Here is an 18,974-nt window from a genome sequence, read left to right on the forward strand (position 1 = left end):
TATTTTCATAAAAGCTAAACAAAAAATTCATGCTAAATGAAATCAACACAAATTCATGTTAACTTTAGCCAAATGAGTATCCAGGTTATTGAAAACAGAATCCCAAATGGTAGATTAAATATTTCACATGCTCATATCAAATTCTGTTATAAGAACTTAATCAGTATAAAATTTCTGAAAGATGAGATAAAACAAATATTAAGGACTTAAAAACACACAAGAACACAAACAAAACACACAAAGAAACGAAATCATCTAAATGAGTGACCTTAGTCTGTCTTTGTGGCCCTCAGTGATCCACTTAAAGGAGTTCAGTTAGTAAGGTGACTTACCTGTGTGAACTGTGCTAATTGTTCTGAGTGTACAGGTGTCCCTCACGGGACAATGTCAACCTGTGTCTGGAGAAGCTGCCAGCCAAGCAGTCAGATGTGGGCTCCAGGCCTGGATTATGGAAAAAAGAACATCTCCCTAGCCTGTTCCGAGCTCTGTTTTGGTTTGGTGTGTGTGTGTTGGGGAGAGGGGGCTGTTGTTTGTTTTTTCCTTTGGTTTATTTATTTTTGGCTGTACTGCATGGCTTGTGGGATATTAGTTCCCCAACCAGGGCGTGAACCCATTCCCTTGGCAGTGTAAATGAAGAATCCTAACCACTGCACCAGCAGGGAATTCCAAAAGTCATAATTTTATTTTTTGTGTGGCCATGTCATAGAATCTCAGTTTCCCCAACCAGGCACTAAACCCAGACCAAGGCAGTGAAAGCCCGGAATCCTAACCACTAGCCACCAGAGAACTCCTGAACCCTGTTTTGAGGCTAAAACAGGGCAAAACTTATGAAATGGTTTGAAGATCTAGGACAGAAAATAACTTGATACAAAAATGCCAACAGTTAAGTGGTTAGATTATGAGTGATTATTGTATTTCTTTCTCTCAACAGACTATTGAAATGAATTTCATTACTTTTGTAGTACAAATAGGAAATTAGAAAAAATATAATATTACATAAGGTAACTTAAAAAAAATCTTATGTTAGTCGGCCCACTTATGGGGAGTTTTATAATAGTTAATGGGCTTCTCTTGTTGGCTCAGCTGATAAAGAATCTGCCTGCAATGCAGGAGACCTGGGTTAGATCCCTGGGTTGGGAAGATCCCCTGGAGGAGGGAAAGGCTACCCACTCCAGTATTTTGGCCTGGAGAATTCCTGGACTATACAATCCATGGTGTTGCAAAGAGTCAGACATGACTGAGCGACTTTCACTTTTACTTTCATAATGGTTAGTTCTATTTCCATTTGATTATAGAAGCTTGTATAATGCATGGTAGACCCATAAATGTACTCCAAAAATCTACAAAACCTATATTCTATCAGCCATTATAAGAAAATAAACATTTCCCCTTTTCTAAACCTCTTTTATTAACAAAACCCTTGAATATTCTCTCCAGTACACTCTTAACAAATACCAAAAATATACAGAGGTAAATAGCATGCAAATAAACCTTGAAAACATACATTTCTCCCTTAATTATAAAAAGTAATATAAGGAATTCCTTAGTGGTCTAGTGGCTAGGATTTGGTGTTTACATTGCTGGGGTCCAGGTTCAATCCCTGATTGGAGAACTAAGATCTGCAAGGTACATGGCAAAGCTGGAAAAAAAGAAAAGAAAAGAAAAGTAATATAAGCCCTTGTAAATGCTGGAAACTATAAAATAGAACCTAAAAAAATATTTACCCCCAAACCTACCAATTGTAATCAACCTTTGTCCATATTTCTGTGTAATAGGCGGGAAGCCACCACTGCTGGGGGTTCCTTTCGGAAGACTTGGGCGCCCGCAGCTGAGTGGCAAGCATGTACTACGGTGAGCAGTGTTTGTCACCATACTGCTTATGACCCTTACAATGGAAGTGATTTACTTGAACACCACATAAATTAAGGAAATCTGAGTGAGAAAACAAAGAGAGGTATTTTTTTTTTTTTTCCTAAGAGAGTTGTTTCTATGCAAACTAGATTGAAGGCTTCGGAAAGATGCCATGAGACAAGATTTTTTAAATAAAAGGGTTCTGCGCTCAGGAGGCCTTGCAAGGGTCTGCCCTGAGTGGCACTGTCCTGGGTGTTGCGTCCCACCTTCTAGGACCAGGCTGGGCAGGGTGGGCACAAGGGGCAGACACAGCCATGTGGCTCATCACAGGCTGGCTGCTTCCGTCCACTAAATGAGGATCCGGAAATGAACACTGCGTGACTGACCTTGTGTTCTCTCCCTTTGAGACAGGACCACTGGACTGGAAATCACCAGAGCTAAAGGACTGGAGACTCTCAAGGAGACCTTGTGAGCTCCGCACACTGTGAGGCTCTCCTCCATCTGGGTCCTCAGGTCAGTGACTCATGGGATAAATTGGCTATAGCTTTAACTAAGCTCCAGCTCAAGTTTCCCTCTGCTGTCCCAAGGAAAGGACCTTGCTTTTCCTTTTGGTTTCTGTGATTTGGAATGTGCCCCAGGATATTTAGGGATCAGTCAAATTCAGCCAAAACTGTGTTGGTTAAGATTCCCATCTAGATGCCCTATTTAAGAAGGTTGCAGAGCAGGAAACACTCCTGGATGGAGTCCCAGCTCGGTCCCACGGCTGGAGAGGCCTCTGTCTGTCCCGGGTCCCTGCGTAGGGAGCTTCCCAGAAACTTTTGGGCAAGATGAATGGCCCAGGCAGAGGCCACCTCATTTACCATCCACCTCACCACCGGCATCACTGCCCTGACGGTCCAGAGGGCTCTCGCAGCGGGCTCTGTTGTCCTTGCCTGTCTGGACTCGTCCCAGTACTGCTGTGGGGACCCAGTCCTCATCCCACTGGATGCCCTTTGGTGGGACAATCAATCAAGGTGTGGGGTAGGGGGCAGGGGGCCATTTGACCAGAGTGAGGCCAGTGAGATGCCTTCTCCTGGGATCTGAATTTTCAGCTAAGGGCAGAAACTGGTGGGACAGCATCCGAGGGAGACCATCCCCTCATTCCTGCTGACTGCGAACCTGAGAGCAGCCCCAGTTCCTGTCCCTCCTGAGCCTGGAGATTCAGATTTCTCTTTGATTCTGTCAGCTACCCATAGGTTCCACTGAGATCTGTTTGTGTTAGAGTAGCCAGAGCTAAATACTTCTGACTGTAACCGAAGAATCCTGAGGGACACAACTCACAGTGGTGTGTGTGTGTCTGTATGTGTGCAAACACATGTGTGTGTTCTGCCCTGGAAGCACAGCCTGGGTCTGCATTTTCAGCGCTGACCATGCAACACACATATATTCAGTCTATCACATATATTTCTTTCACTAATGTCTAGGCCATTGAGTTAGTATACAAAACAAAAACGGGAATAAAATTCAATACTTTGTTTCAAGGCTATGGCGTGTATGTGCTTACACTTAGCCAGGAGAAAAATCCCACCAATATATTACACCGCATCTCGTGGACACCTATTGGATTATGAGCCAAGTCCTTCCACATTGGTGGGGTGGTGGTTGGTGGTGAGGGATTGGGTAGGGAGTATGGCTGTTTCTCCTGCATGCCCCTGCTAAGTTGCCTCAGTCGTGTCCGACTCTGTGTGACCCCATAGACAGCAGCCCACCAGGCTCCCCCGTCCCTGGGATTCTCCAGGCAAGAACACTGGAGTGGGTTGCCATTTCCTTCTCCAATGCATGAAAGTGAAAAGTCAAAGTGAAGTCGCTCAGTTGTGCCCGACTCTTAGCGACCCCATGGACTGCAGCCCACCAGGCTCCTCCATCCATGGGAGTTTCCAGGCAAGAGTACTGGAGTGGGGTGCCATTGCATGCCCCTACCCACCAGCAAACAACAGATTGTTCCACAGGGTCAATGCTGATGTAATCTAGGCCAATCATATTTTTCTCCATGGCACTCAGAATGGGGATGGGGTGAGAGGGGAGGGCAGGGCTGGACAGAGGAAGGGAGAAAGACAGAGAGAAAGGTGGAAAGAGTCGGTTTCCTCCAGGTGCTAAACCATGAACGCTTGAGTGGGGTGGGAAGCTGCCTTCTGCCCACCAGGGGACAAGTAGCCAAACCATGTAGTCTGTTAAGGAAGAATGAAGGGACTGCCAGAGAGAAACCAGAGAGGCAGCCACCCACCCAGCTGCTGGCTACAGCTCTCTTTTGGTACCCAGCTGTGCGCCTGTCTTGGGATTCTGTGAGAGCCTTGGGTCCTGATAATGTATTCCTACGTGTATAACCAGCTCAGGTGGATTTCTGTGCTTGCAACTCAGTATCCAACCAATACAAGCATAAATTCCATGTGCTGTGGAAATCCAACCTACAGAATGATCTTCTCAAGGAGTGAGGAGAAGTTCCAAGGCCCCTGCAGAGAGGAGGGACTTCATTCCTCTTCCTTTAGAACCACATTGTTCACCATTCTTTAAGCACCAAGATGCTTGTCTCAGGTCTGTTCAGTTCAGTTCAGTTCAGTTCAGTTGCTCAGTCATGTCCGCCTCTCTGCAACACCACAGACAGTAGCACGCCAGACCTCCCTGTCCATCACCAACTACCAGAGTTTACCCAAACTCATGGCCATTGAGTCGGTGATGCCATCCAACCATCTCATCCTCTGTTGTCCCCTTCTCCTCCCACCCTCAATCTTTCCCAGCATCAGGGTCTTTTCAAATGAGTCAGTTCTTCGCATCAGGTGGCCAAAGTATTGAAGTTTCAGCTTCAGCATCAGTCCTTCCAATGAATATTCAGGACTGATTTCCTGTAGGATGGACTGGTTGAATCTCCTTGCAGTCCAAGGGTCTCTCAAGAGTCTTCTCCAACACCACAGTTCAAAAGCATCAATTCTTCGGCGCTCAGGTTTCTTTGTAGTCCAGCTCTCACATCTGTACATGACTACTGGAAAAACCATAGCTTTGACTAGATGGATCTTTTTTGGTAAATAATGTCTCTGTTTCTTAATATGCTGTCTAGGTTGGTCATAACTTTTCTTCCAAGGAGCAAGTGTCTTTTAATTTCATGGCTGCAGTCATCATCTGCAGTGATTTTGGAGCCCCCAAAAATAAAGTCTGTCACTGTTTCCACTGTTTCCCTATCTATTTGCCATGAAGTGATGGGACCGGATGTCATGATCTTCGTTTTCTGAATCTTGAGTTTTAAGCCAGTTTTTTCATTCTCCTCTTTCACTTTCATCAAGAGGCTCTTTAGTTCCTCTTCACTTTCGGCCATAATGGTGGTGTCATCTGGCATATCTGAGGTTATTGGTATTTCTCCTGGCGATCTTGATTTCAGCTTATGGTTCATCCAGCCCAGCGTTTCTCATGATGTACTCTGCATATAAGTTAAATAAGCAGGGTGACAATATACAGCCTTGACATACTCTTTTTCCTATTTGGAACCAGTCTGTTGTTCCATGTCCAGTTCTAACTGTTGCTTCCTGACCTGCATACAGATTTCTCAAGAGTCTGTATCTCCATTGAGTCTTCTAAGGGAGATTAGTTGAAGTCTATTTCATAACAGGAAACAACTATATACAAATATAGGTGCCCATTTTTATACTTAGGATAACTACTCCCAAGAGACTCACAGAATTAGATATTCTAATATTGGCACATGACACTTTGGTAGACACATCGTACTGCAGTTCAACAGCTTCCATCAGCGTGTTCCATGAACGGAAAACATGTTACTATCATACAGGAAGATATGAAGCAAGCCTGACATTGTCCTGTCCCTCACACGAGCACCATCAGAGGTCACACTTTATGAGTTTTACTGGTGTAGACTTAACACTGGACAAAGTCTTTTCCTGTCAGAGTTGCCATGTCTGGGCTCCCCTGGTGGTCCAGTGGTTAAGACTCTGTGCTTCCAAGGCAGGTGACCAAGGTTCCATCCCTGGTTGAGGAACTATGATACTGCATGCCATGTTATGAGGCCAAAGAAAAAAAAAGAAAAAAAAACAACCAAACAAACCAAACCAAAGACCCCTCTCTTGCCATGTCTAAGAATTCTAGGGTCCCATCTAAGATCTCACTAATGTCATGGTAGAGCTAATTGAGAGGCATTGTTTAGACCTGTGCTCTTGTCCCTAGGACACACCTTTAGTGATTTTAGAGTGACTTACCTGATTTGAAAATTTGGGGAGGTTAACTAAACATGTTATTTCAGCTTCTTGATGTCTTTCATCCCCTTGAACAGTACTGTGGGCAGCACTGGCTTTCTTTGCTCTTCCACGGGCATTTTGCAGGCCTGCGACCAGGTGGGGACCAGAACTCAACTCAGGGTGCAGGCCCAATTTCATTCTTCCACTAAGTCACAACCTCGTGTGTACCTCTCTCAGTAGGAGGGATGACATTCGGCCTCCATCTTTAATCTTTATTTTGTGTTTCATCTTGTTTAGAACCTAGGTGAAAAAAAGGAGTGTAATTTAATGGGGACCTCTTTGAGACCTCAACAAACAGTTCCTCCAATTTTCCCAGTGCTATCTTATACATGCTGAGTTCCAGTGTTTCCTAGCTGCTAGTAAGGGAAGATATAGTTTGCTATGTTCTAGAGATGCTTTTATAAAACCATCATCTGTAAAAGGTTTAAAAGTCCTGACATCAAATTCATAATAGTATTTTGCAGCAACTTCACTGACTTTAAACATGTTCATCTTCTTTTTCAGTTTGATAGCATTATCATCCTTTATCATCTCATTTATCCTAGCTCTTATTATGTTTATTTATGACAATTATTAACGTTTTTCAGAGAGTGTCATTCTTTTTTTTCTTCCAGTTTTACTGAGATATAATTGTCATATAACACTAAGTTTCAGGTGTACAGCATAATGATTTGATTCACATACCTCATGAAATGATTATCACAAGAAGTTTAGTGAACGTCCATCATCTCATATAGATACAACATTAAAGAAATAGAAGAATATTCCTGTGATGAGAACTCAAGATTTACTCTCAATTATTTTTACATGTAATATATAGCAGTGTTAGAGGAGGGCATGGAAACCCACTCCAGTGTTCTTGCCTGGAGAATCCCATGGAACAGGAGCCTGGCGGGCTACAGTCCATAGAGTCGCAGAGTTGGACAGGACTGAAGTGATTTAGCATGCGTGCAGCAGTGTTAATTGCATTTGTCATGTACCTTATACCCCCAGTACTTATTTATCCTATAACTGGAAATGTGTACCTTTGGATTGCCTTCATCAATTCCCTCTCCTCCAACCCCACATCTGGTACCCCAAATCTGATCTCTTTTTCTATGAGTTTGTTGAAGTATAATTGACCTGTATTATGTTAGTTTCTGGCACAGGACAGTGATTGAATTTTTCTATACTTTTCAAAATGATGACCATGATAAGTCTAGTTGTCACCTGTCATCATTCAAAGATAGCATATAATTATTGACTATATAATCCACAGTGTACATTTCATACCCATGGCTAATTTATTTTGCAACTGGGGGTTTGCATGCCTTAATCTTTCTCACCTAATTCTTCTCCTCCAACACCTTCCCACATCTCTTCTCTCTAGCAATCATCTCTTTGTTCTCACAGTCATGAAAGTGAAAGTCGCTCATTTGTGTCCAACTCTGTGCAACCCCATAGACTATATAGAATTCTCCAGGCCAGAATACTGGAGCCGGAAGCCTTTCCCTGCTCCAGGGGATCTTCGCAACCTAAGGATCGGACCCAGGTCTCCCACATTGCAGGCGGATTCTTCACCAGCTGAGCCACCAGGAAAGACCAAGAATACTGGAGTGGGTAAGCCATCCCTTTTCCAGGGTCTTCCAGACCCAGGAATCAAACTGGGGTATCCTGCATTGCAGGAGGATTCTTTACCAGCTGAGCTTCCAGGGAAACTCTCTCACAGATATAGTCATTATTATTATTATTGCCGTGGGATCTTAGTTCCCCAACCTGGGATTGAACTGGTGCCCCCTGAATTGGAAGCATGGAGCTTTACACATTGCACAGCCAGGGAAGTCTCAATCTTTCTTTACATAATAGACAATATTTTTTATTTCCATAGAGAAATAGACTCAATACTTTTCTGAAAATCAGTGGTCTTCTCAGTCTAAAATTTCCCCCAACTTACGATAAAGGCATAGGAGCAAAACAATATTAGAAAAATGGTGGAAGAATGATTAGAAATGACAGCTGACACTCAGCCCAGGATTGCCGAGATGCAGAACATGAGTAAACAGGAGGCAACGATCTTTGCTCAAGGCCATTAACGCACGTGGGCCCAGGGCTGCCAGGTCATCTGATTTTCAAAAAGAAGCTGAAATAAGATTTTTACATTAAATTTCACCAAAAAAAAAAAAAATACTACCTCAATTTTAAAAAGAATCACTGAGTATATCCACAAAATACATTTTTTGGCAGAATCCTCCATAATCCCATCGGGGCTGCCAGTTTGATTATTATCAGAAGCCACAGGGAGCTTCTAAGGTGGTTGGACATAGCCGACTTACCTGTGTTGTGAGATCTGTTTGGGGAGGACTGGGCCCCTCTTAGGAACGGGCTGTCTTTCTTTGTAAGGACTGAGACGCTTGGAACAGGGGACAGAGCAGGTGGGGATGGTGGGATGATCCTGGCTAAACACCTAGTTTGCTTTTAGCCTGGGGCAGCTGCCGTCTATGGGGTGGCACAGAGTCGGACACGACTGAAGCGACTTAGCAGCAGCAGCAGCCAAAGCTGCAGGTGACTCCCCAGTGCTTTCTCTGAGATTCCAAGCTGACCATATCCACTCGCAGGTTTTCTTTCCCTTAATTTGTCCTTCCTTCCAACCTGTCCATTCTCACTGTTTCCATTGGAAACCAGAGAAGTTCAGCTGGAGTTTCAGATTCTGGAGATCAGTGTGTACTTGGTAAATTCTAGTCACTGCGGGACATGGCTAAACAGCTGAACCAAGGGCTGCAGTGACTAACCAGAAAGGCAGAATATCTGGGATGAAATTCAGCCACCGGAAAAAACAAAACAGCATTTCATTTGCTGTGGAGAAAATGTAATCATTAAAGAGCCCCAAATGAAGACTACTACTTTTTTTTTTTTTTTTAATTTTTGTCCACTCTGGGTGGCATGTGGGATCTTAGTTCCCAAACCAGGGATGGAACCCACACCCCCAGCATTGGCGGAATGGGCTCAACCACTGGACTGCCAGGGAAAGCCTGAAAACTACTTTTTATGAGAAACACGTAGAACATGTTATGCTCTCCTCTAAAACTGAGTGGCCTTTCTGAGAGGATGTGTACACATTATACACATTTACACGTTACACAATGTTTTCACACAGGTATACTATTTTAATAAGACTTTTGTTTCAATAAATTGTATTTAAAATATGTTTTTGAGTACATTTCTGTTAAGTGATTATTCGAATACCACTTTTGAAAAATTGCTTACCCAAGTTTATTGGGTCATATCCAATTGCATTATTTTTTCTTATGGGTTTGTATAAGTCTGTATTCTTTCCTTCTTTCTCTCTCTCTCTTTTTTTTTTTTTTTGTGGCCTACTCCAAGGTCAGGCTTCCCTGGTGTCTCAGATGGTAAATTATCCATTCGCCTGCAATGCTGGAGAGGCAGGTTCTGTCCCCGGGTCAGGAAGATCCCCTGGGAAAGCACATGGCAACCCACTCCAGTATTCTTGCCTGGAGAATTCCGTGGACAGAGGAGCCTGCTGGGCTATAGTCCATGGGGTCGCGAAGAGTCGGACACAACTGAATAACTAACACACACACTCCAAGGTCATGCCGATATTTTTCTGTTATCTGCTTCTGGAAGGTTTATTGTTTTACATTTAATATTTAAAACTATAATCCACTTGGATTAACTTCTTGTGTGTGAGGTAGGGGTCAAGTCCTTCTTTGCTTCCTTTCCTTTCCACTTCCCTTCCTCCTTCATCTGGACATCCTATTGGCCTAGAGTCCCTTACTAAAAAGACTGTCCTGTTCCCACTACACTGTATATAATTTTGTCATAAATGAAGATGTGTGAGTCTATTCATTTTTCAAGTTCTTTTTTAAATAAGTTTTTGTAAGCTTTAAAACCCACCCATATGCAGTAGGCAGTCTCCAAGATGGCCCCCAAAACTCTCGCCTCCTGATATTTACACCTTGGCATAGTTCCCTCCCACATCGCACCAAGATTGGTTTGTGTGACTCATAGAATGCAGCAGAAAAGATGGAATGTGACCTTCAAAATTAAGTTATAAAAGATACCACGATCTCCCTCTCTTTCTCTTTCTCACTTGTTCTTGGGGAAGCCAGCAGTCATTTCTGAAGGATACTCACACGTCTTTGTGGAGAGATTCACATGGCAAGTAGCTGAGCCCTTTGTCCTACAGTCCATGAAACAAGTGTGTGAGTGAACGCGGGAAGAGATCCTCTGGCCTTCAGGTGACTGCGGACCTGGCTGATGGCTTGACCACAACCTCATAAGAGACCACAGCCTCATAAGAGACCACAGCCAGAACCACCCAGCAGAGCTGCTGCCACATTCCTGACTCTCAAAAACCAAGTGAGACAATAAGTTTTTGTTGTTTCAAGTCACTAAATTTTGGGGTAGATTGTCACACAGCGTGCATGTGTGCTAAGTCGCTTCAGTCGTGTCCGACTCTTTGTACCCCCATGGACTGTAGCCCCCTCCCAGGTTCCTCTGTCCATAGAATTTTCCTGGCAAGAATACTGGAGTGGGTTGCCATGCCCTCCTCCAGGGGATCTTCTCCATCCAGGGATCCAACCTGCATCTCCTGTAACTCCTTCATTGCAGGCAGATTCTTAACCACTGAGCCACTGGGGAAACCCTGTTACACAGCAGTAGATACCAAATATATCATTATTCCATTTTAAAAAAGTTTACATATTCAAAAATACAAGCAGAGCTCCTAAAATTTTCACTTTATTATGAGTCGTTGAAATGATAAAGGCACTTGTAAAGCAAAGGATTACTTAATGACTAATGCCTTACACTTCTGCTTCATTGACTGAAGCCTTTGACTCCATGGATCTCAACAAACTGTGGAAAATTCTTCAAGATTTTTGGAGTATAAAATACCAGACCACCTTACCTCCCTCCTGAGAAATCTGTATGCAGGTAAAGAAGTAATAGTTAGAACCGGACATGGAACAACAGACTGGTTCCAAATAGGAAAAAGAGTATGTCAAGGCTGTATATTATCACCCTGCTTATTTAACTTCTATGTGGGCTGCCGTCTCTGGGGTCGCACAGAGTCAGACACGACTGAAGTGACTTAGCAGCAGCAGCAGCAGCAGCAGCAGAGTACATCATGTGAAATGCGAGGCTGGATGAAGCACAAGCTGAAATCAAGATTGCTGGGAGAAATATCAATAATCTCAGATATGCAGATGACACCACCCTTAAGGCAGAAAGTGAAGAGGAACTAAAGTGTCTCTTGATGAAAGTGAAAGAGGAGAATGAAAAAGCTGGCTTAAAACTCAACTTTCAAAAAACTAAGATCATATCATCTGGTCCCATCAGTTCATGGCAAATAGATGGGGTAGCAATGGAAACAGTGACAGACTTGATTTTCTTGGACACCAAAATTACTGCAGATAGTGACCGCAGCCATGAAATTAAAAGACATTTGCTCCTTGGAAGAAAAGCTAAGACAAACTAGACAGCATATTAAAAAGCAGGGACATTACTTTGCCAACAAAGGTCCATATAGTCAAAGCTATGGATTTTTCATTAGTCATGTATGGATGTGAGAGTTGGACCATAAAGAAAGCTGAGCCCCGAAGAACTGATGCTTTTGAACTCTGGTGTTAGAGAAGACTCTTGAGAGACCCTTGGACTGCAAGGAGATCCAACTAGTCCATCGTAAAGGAAATCAGTCCTGAATATTCACTGGAAGGACTGATACTGAAGCTGAAACTCCAAAACTTTGGCCATCTGATGCGAAGAACTGACTCATTTGAAAAGACCCTGATGCTGAGAAAGATTGAAGGCAGGAGGAGAAGGGGATGACAGAGGATGAGATGGTTGGATGGCATCACTGACTTGATGGACATGAGTTTCAGTGAGCTCTGGAAGTTGGTGACAGACAGGGAAGCCTGGTCTGTTGCAGCCCATGGGGTCTCCAAGAGTCGGACATGACTGAGCCACTGAGCTGAACTGAATGCCTTACATGTCACAAAATCACAGGCAGTTTTGACTTCAAGCTACCAGTGCTACAGAAAGTATGTGGCAGCTAGAGATAGAATGAGAAATGCAAGATTAAATCTGGGATTCCAGGATAATTTCTGTGGGTCCCTCCTTCTGGACAATTTATGATTCTGGTAGAAGCCAAAGAACTCTATTTCTCTAAAATCCTTACAGTAAAGAGTGGTCACCTTTCTTCATCTCTCTTCATTCCTACAGCAGTCTTAAGTAATTAAATTGCTTTAAATACCAGCTGGAAAATGCAATGAGTATTTAAGATACAATGTGCAGAGCACTTTGCCTGGGGCACATAGTCAATGAAAGGAAGTCTTAGGAGGTAAGACTGAGTAAGCTGAGGTCTTTTTGGTAAATTGATGTCTTTTTGCTCTTGGCCATTAGAGCTGGGATGAGCCATACAGGAGCCATGCACCAGCTGGCCCAATGAAGTGGTAGATTCCTAAAGGCAACCTGATCGTTCCTCAGGCCTGTGGTCTTGGTACCACTGCTTGCCTGTTGTAAAAAAAAATCCCTGGGCATACAGAAGGGCGTGTTGCAAATACAGATTCCTGAGCCTCACCCCTGGGCATTCTAAGTCATTAAGTTAGAAGTCGGGTCAGGAAATGTGCATTCGTGACAGCCTCTTTTGGAGATTCTATGGACATCCAGGTTTGAGACCGAGTTTTAAGAGAGTCCCGGTGGGCTGGCTGTTACCTCCAAGTCTTATGTGCTCATTCTATCTCTCAATCCAAAGCCTTACCATAAAACTGTCCCTGATAATTCCTGAGACTCTTTTGTTTCTGGGGACCTACATGGCTTTGGGGCACCTTGCTTCTTGCACAGTTTCTGCTCCTTTTGCTTTCTTGGTTTGGGCATCACCTGATATTTTCAGAAAGAACTTCCCTACTCCAAACTTGGTCCTTGGGAACTTCACCCTCAGCTTGGTCCTCACCAGCTCCCAGGGAAGAATCATATCATTTTGCTTAAATGTCATATTTAAAACTGAGTGCCTCCCTCAGTGCACGCACACACACACACACACATACAAACACACATAACACATATACTTCCCATGCTCTCTCCCACCCAGGCAGGAGCCAGTGAAGGATGGAGAAGCCAGATGGTTCCACATTCAGGCTCTTGAAAGCCTTGTCTGAAGCCCTCCATACTCACTTCTATCCGTCCACTCCCTTCCCTGCAGTATCACAGTCAAATGAATGTGGACACTGAGCTCTGGATTTTGTTGCTTTCAAAAACATTTTTTGGGGTATAAAAAAATTAAACTCACACAGCAAGTAGAGAGAACAATACAACGAATCCTCATAGACCCATTCACCCAAATTCAGTAATTATGAAAAAATTTGCCACATTTACTTTATCTACTCTTCTTCTCCCTTCTGTTGAATTCTTTCCTTTCAAGCCAGCTTCAGACATTTCAGACATCTAAATTGGGCAATGCTATGAGGCCGTCTTTCTGGTAAATCTTCTGTCTTCCTGTCTGGAAAACTACGACTTAGAGACCAATCATGGCCTCCTTCATATGCTTCTGTATCTGATGCCCGAGCCCATGATGTCAATGTGCATCTCTGTATTACCACATAGATTTCTTAAACATGTTTCTTGTCTAAATCAAGATCCAAACCAGGTCCACAAATTACGTTTAGTGGTTTGTCTTTTATACCCATTTTAACGTAAATTTCTCCCCACCCCACAAGCCATTGACCTGTTGCAGTAACTAAGTCTGTTTCCCACAGCCTTCCCAACATTCTACATATGTTAGTGTGGCTCCTTTGGAGCTTCCCTCTCTTCCTTGTTTCCAGAGGCTTGATTAGGTTGCTTCATTTTTTTAGGCAATAGGTGATGCCACAGGCTTTTTCATGGAATACCTCAGAAAGCCTGTAGTATCTGGTTGTTTTGCTTTTAATGATGCTAAGACCATTCAGTGGCTTTAGGGGGTGACCAACCTGATAGCTCGTTCTAAAATTTCCTAGTACCGGTTCATCACATTAGTTTCATCCATTGACAATCCCAAGTGAGTTCTGAAGAATTTCTGCTACAACAGCACAACTGACCCACTGGTTAAATCTACCTACAGTCATCCATTGTACTTCTTTGTTCTGAACCTCCAGGAGATGCGGCTTCCTCTCGTGACTGTATCGCCAAACTCTAGAAAACTGCTTCTTAACCCTTTAATGTGCATATAAATCCTATTAAAATATAGGTCTAATTTAGGAGGCTTGAGGTTCCATATTTCTAACCAGTTTCCAGGCTATTCCAAAATTGCTGATCTGTGGCTATACTTAAGTGAGCAAGGCCCTGCTGCTGTTGCTGCTAAGTCGCTTCAGTCGTGTCTGACTCTGTGCGACCCCATAGACGGCAGCCCATCAGGCTTCCCTGTCCCTGGGATTCTCCAGGCAAGAACACTGGAGTGGGTTGCCATTTCCTTCTCCAATGCATGAAAGTGAAAAGTGAAAGGGAAGTCGTTCAGTCGTGTCCGACTCTTAGCGACCCCATGGACTTCAGCCTACCACGCTCCTCCATCCATGGGAGTTTCCAGGCAAGAGTACTGGAGTGGGGTGCCATTGCCTTCTCCAAGCAAGGCCCTAGGGCATTTCTAATAACTAAAATCCCACAGGAACCAGAAGGAGCTATGTACAGGCCACTCAGAGAATTTCAAGAAACTGGCCCTGAGAATCAGGGAGTATATCTAAATTGGGCAACACTACAGGGCTGTCTTTGTGGCAAATCTTCTGTCTTTCAGTCTGGAAAACTGCTACTTAGAGACCAATCATGGCCTCCTCATATGGCTTCTGCATGCAATGCCTGAGCCCATGACGAGACCCTTCTCACTGGGTTGGACCACTTAGATTTAGCCTCTTCCTTCTCCTCTCCTTGTGCATGTTTCTGCTGTTAAGTCCTGCAACAAGAGATGGAAAAAGTGCAGTTAAAAATATTCTATGCTCTGGTTGTCTCCAGAACTTAGTATACTGGGAAGTACGTGGACCAGCATGTGCCATAGAGGACTGTCTGCTATCTCCAGAGTACCTTGGAAAAGGTCAAGGCTTTTGGCCAGACCCCCTGGAAGAACTGACAACATGTGATGCAGGGGAGGGAAGGGGCTGTACCAAGACCAGGGTAATAAAAGCAAATTGTCCCCAGCAGCGAAAGTCGTCTGTCCCCATAGACGACTGCCCTAGAATTTTTGCTGTCCATATCTCAATGCTCCCAATGGGCAACCACTCACTCATATCTCTTGGCTTGATGTCCTAGATCATGTACTAGTTTTGAGCTCTCCTAAGGCTTCCCTGGTGGCTCAGATGGTAAAGAAACTGCCTGTAATGTGGGAGACCCATGTTTGACCCATGTACAGTTCTAAATTGGGCAACACTATATAGGGCTGTCTTTCTGGCAAATCCTGGGTCAGAAGGATCCCCTGGAGAAGGGAATGGCTACCCACTCCAGTATTCTTTCCTGGAGAATTCCATGGACAGAGGAGCCTGGTGGGCTACAGTCAACCGGATTACAAAGAGTTGGATATGACTGAGTCATTAACACTTTAACGCTTTGGCTCACTCACTTAAGCTTTAAGGTCCTTCCAAATACCCTCTCTGGTATTTTTGGTTCCATCTTCCAATTTCATGCACGCTTTATGGCTCTGCTTACACTTGTGATTATGGTGGGGGGATGGTCACAAGTCTTGGACAAAGACAGCTCCCTCCTATATGTCGCCCTGCACACTCCACATCCGGCCACATTCAACTCAGGTCTCTGAGTGCAGAAGACCAGTTGGGATGAATCGGAGCGACTGGAGTTAGACCGGGTAACATCTTAATTCCTAGATGAGGTTGCCCTGTGTGCACTTAGGAACTGCTGAAGGTTATCAAGCAGGAAAGCAGCAGTTCCATGATATTAGGTTATTTGAGTATGTTTTCCAGGTTGAGACATTTTTAAGAGTACTTTGAGGCATCAACAACGAGCATGCCTCATTAAAAATCTCAGAACATTCTGTCCTCCTGTAGCCCAGCCATGGTCTCTGGGTTCTCACTGTGACATTTTCCCCGGGGTAAATGTCTTCTCATCTCAGTTTATTTATAGTTCATTTAGACCATCAAAGCAATAATAATTCCCAAAATAGAGAGCATTGCTCTGATGATCAATGGGATACATGAAAAGCAGTTTAATATAAAAGTGAAAATGAAAAGGGTGTTTTTTGTGGGGGTTTTTTGGGCTGCAGTAGGTCTTCATTGTTGCATGGGTTCATGAGTTGGGGAGCACTGACTTAGTTGCCCTGTGGTATGTGGGATATTAGTTCCCTGATGAGGGATCAAACCCATGTCCCTTGCATTGTAAGGTGGATTCTTAACCACTGGACCTCCAAGCAAGTCCAAGAGAGTGGTTAATATAACTAATAACTTTCCTCTCATTCACTCTATCAACTCAATTTGTGTTATTTCTTTCAAGACCATGCCTAAGATATTTTTCTTCTATGAAGCCATTCCTGACTAAATCTACCACATCTTGAATCAGGAAGAACTTTACATTTAAAGCTAGGAGGTATCATGATACAGACTTTAGAATAAGGCAGATAAAGATTTGAATCCCAGATCTGTTACTTACATTATCCGAAACGAAGGTCAAATTTATCATCTGTATTATGAAGCTATCAATTCTGTGTTATCTCTATTGACACTTATTTTTAACTCAGTGGCAGTCTCCCACTACTTTCTTGTTAAGATAACCCAGATCTATTCAAATATTGAGTGGAGATTTCTTGATCTCATGAAAGATGGATCCAGCTCCTGATTTGTACAGATCACGTGACCCAGTTCTGGCCAATGAGATACAACGTGAAGTCTGATGGGGGCTTCTGGGAAAGATTTTCATCCCTAAAGTACGTGCTCTATCTACCTTCTTCCTGCTTTTAAACTTGGTTGTGTAAGAACATGAAAGTTTCTACTGTGAGAGGCAGATGAGTGCCAAGACACTGACTCAGAACTCTGAGTTATGAAACTGCTGACCAAATGCCAGCAATGGTGTTAAGTGCTGGGGAGACAATGAAGAGCCAGTAACAGATATCATCTCTGCCCTCCTGAAGCTCAGAGTCTAGTGGAAGGTGACGGCCAGGGATCAGACACTGTGCAAGTAAATATGAAATCACAACTGTGACAAGTGTTTTCAAAAAAGAGGAACATGTTCCTGGATTAATAAATCATGGAGAAATGTATCTTCCCAATATACCTATACATGATCTGGGAGAGTAGAGGATGCTTCTCTGGGGATGAGATGATACAGCACTATCTGAAGGAAGGTTAGGAGCTAGTTGGATGAGGGATTAAAGAGACCAAGAGATTTAGGGATACAGAACAGCAAATGCAAAGACCCTGGGAAAGAGGGAACATGATATATTTGCAATTGTACTTTTATTTTTTAATTTAATTTTATTCGACCAAAGTTGTATATTTGTGGATGTAAACTACAATGTATATAAACTATATGTAATTTTAAAAGTCAAATAATTACCTTGAGTAATAATATTGAAAATGATACACATTAATATCATCGAAAAATATCAGTCCATGCCTCGCTCCTCCCCACTTTCCAATCCCACTCTTCAGGGGCAACTCTTTTTCATTATTTGAGCTTTCTTTTTCAAATTCTAGCATTCACTTCTATATTTCTAAGTAGTATGCTGAATGGCCAACCAGAACACAATTCTGTGACCCAGGTCTGGCCAATGAGATAGAGGCACATAGGAGGCTTCTTCAGTGCTGGCATTTCTTTCTTCATGAATGACTTAGTTGAGGTAAGCACCATCCTCTCCTCCTCCTTACTGTCTTAAGCATAGATATAACAGCTAATGTTGAAGGGGTCATCTTGTATCCATATGAAAAAGGCCAAGAGACGCTCAGAGATACCACAACTGAGTGTTGGGACCAATGCTAACTTTCAGAGCTTTTTTTTTTTTTTTTTTAATGAGGAAAACTAAATCCCATCCTTCTAAACTACTGTTAATCAGCCTTGATATTACTAGCAGCCAAAAGCATTTTTAATTGATGTGTAGTTGCTAGTTTCTGATTTATGAATTTTGGGCAATAGGTATTGACTTTCTGTTACAGATGATGACTATTTTGAGCTTCCCAGGTGACACTAGTGGTAAAGAACCCACCCACCAATGCAGAAGATGTAAAAGAAGTGGGTTCAATCCCTGGGTTGGGAAGATCCCCTGGAGGAGGGCATGGCAGCCTACTCCAGCATTCTTGCCTGGAAAATCCCACAGACAGTGGAGCCTGGTGGGCCGCAGTCCATGGGATTGCAATGAGCCAGACATGACTGAGTGACAAAGCACTCACACACGCACATGGTAATTTAACTCACAATTTCCCACATCGTCATCACCCACCTAATACCAGTATCTTCCTTCTTTCATCTTCCAGTTGAGGTTTATCACCAGTTTTAGTAAATTATCATTCAGTAATTCTATTATGAAGATCATATGAATATTATTCACTGTTGAACCAAGTATGTAGTAAGATTAATTTGATTATATTTCCAGTCTTGTGTAATTTTCCCCCAGAATTACTGAATGCTAAATATTTGTTAAGCTTTCTCTGTACCTATTCCTAATACTTTTCATACCCTCAAACACCATCTCAATATAATTTTCCATCATGTTAAACTTAATTGTTGGGTTCAACCCTTCAACCCCACCCCAAAACCTCTGTTGGATGAGAGAATTTAGTTGCTCTCTAAGCCTGCTAAGCCATTATCATTTTCTGCCATCCCTCTAACTTTCTCTTCTGTTGCCTCCCCTCTTTCCTGAATCTTAAGACTATCTCTTTCTTGGTT

The 18,974-nt window shown here is 43.1% G+C and overlaps 1 long non-coding RNA gene across 1 annotated transcript in view; it reads right to left on the reverse strand.

Annotated features, from left to right (window-relative positions):
* Nucleotides 1–449: 449 nt before the first annotated feature.
* LOC138990798 (uncharacterized) overlaps nucleotides 450–18,974 on the reverse strand; it is a 35,187-nt gene continuing 16,662 nt past the window's right edge. Inside the window, exons 2-3 of the long non-coding RNA XR_011466912.1 lie at nucleotides 6,093–6,371; nucleotides 450–5,299 (exon numbers count right to left, since the gene is read on the reverse strand). This is a non-coding gene — a long non-coding RNA (uncharacterized lncRNA). The remainder of the gene's footprint in view (nucleotides 5,300–6,092; nucleotides 6,372–18,974) is intronic.

This window comes from Bos mutus, chromosome 14 (assembly GCF_027580195.1).
Source record: "Bos mutus isolate GX-2022 chromosome 14, NWIPB_WYAK_1.1, whole genome shotgun sequence".
In the NCBI taxonomy this organism is placed as follows: domain Eukaryota; kingdom Metazoa; phylum Chordata; class Mammalia; order Artiodactyla; family Bovidae; genus Bos; species Bos mutus.